We start from the raw sequence: 1,263 nt of genomic DNA, 5'->3' as shown, positions 1-1,263 counted from the left end.
GGGGGGGGGTGTAGGCTGCCATGTTTCAGATCCATGTGAAAGCCTGCTAATCCTCATGAACTCAGAGTAGGGTTAAACAACAAGAATGTTGATCGGCTCTACAAAGACATGACTATATCTTGTTGTCTCATGTCACTGATGTTTAAGTTAAGTAGAAAGCAGCTGTTGACACAAGTGATGGAGTTGGAGCATATATCTAGCTTTAGCATTAGCTAGCAAGCAAACTGCACATGTTAGTCTCTGATTGCTTCTGTTGTTTGTGAGTGTATTTTTCAGTCCTATCTTACATTGTTAGTGCTAAGGTCAGTTCAAAGACCACATTTCTTCTTCTCTTTTTTTCTTTGTTTCGTTTAAAAATTGATCACAGTTCAGTCTTTAAACAGGTTTTTGTAAGAGTGATTGCTGTTGTTTTCTACAGTGTTTGGTAGGCGGAAAGCAGGAGTAGCACCTTTTTTAAACCACTTTCCCCAGTGTATCTGCCAGATCTTCAGGCAAAAAATGTCAGCTACATACCTGTGTGACTCTTCTGGGACTGAAGTTTTCTGTCTGGTTTTTAGCTAACCACTGCTGACGCACTACATTATCAGCAGGGAAGCTATGAAAGCTAACTTTTAAATGTTAGTGTGAAGAACACAAACATCGGGGTACACAACAGTGTAGTGATGATCTGCTCACTCACTGAGAGCGCAGTCTCTTCCTCTGGACACCTGACGTGCTCATTGTTTTCACTGTTTCCTATCAAAACAATCCAACCTGAATGACAGAGATGTGGAAGTTCACAACTTTTGACCAGAAGTTAGCAGAACCCATATTGTGCACATAGCTGGCCCGTCTGTGTGCGTGCAGTGGGGCACGCGCAGGGTGTGTTTTCCAGGCTTCTGTCTTTGGGAAGTTGAGAGCACATACACAAGTAAGCCATACGAAAGATCAACAGTTTATCTCAAAACAAAAAAACAAAACAGTGTAACTTCAACTGAGCAGAGTAGGCAGGTCACCAGAAAATGTCCCAGTGCTCCGTCTGCTCAACACCTCCAACAGCTAAACTAACTAAATCAAAAAGAAAACATCAGTAGATCCTCTTCTTCTTTAGTGAAATGTTTCTTCTCTCCTCCAAGACACTTCTTCAGTCTGATGAGTTTCAGGTGAACTCAGCCTTATAAGCTCCGCCTCCACATGGTGGACAAACAGGTTAGTCACATGCAAAAAGAGTGCCATCGACTAACAATAGGCTTGATTAGCTCTGTTGTTCATAGAGGGTCATGT

This window comes from Austrofundulus limnaeus, unplaced genomic scaffold, assembly GCF_001266775.1.
Source record: "Austrofundulus limnaeus strain Quisiro unplaced genomic scaffold, Austrofundulus_limnaeus-1.0 Scaffold964, whole genome shotgun sequence".
Lineage (NCBI taxonomy): Eukaryota > Metazoa > Chordata > Actinopteri > Cyprinodontiformes > Rivulidae > Austrofundulus > Austrofundulus limnaeus.
This window is presented reverse-complemented; position numbering follows the sequence as displayed.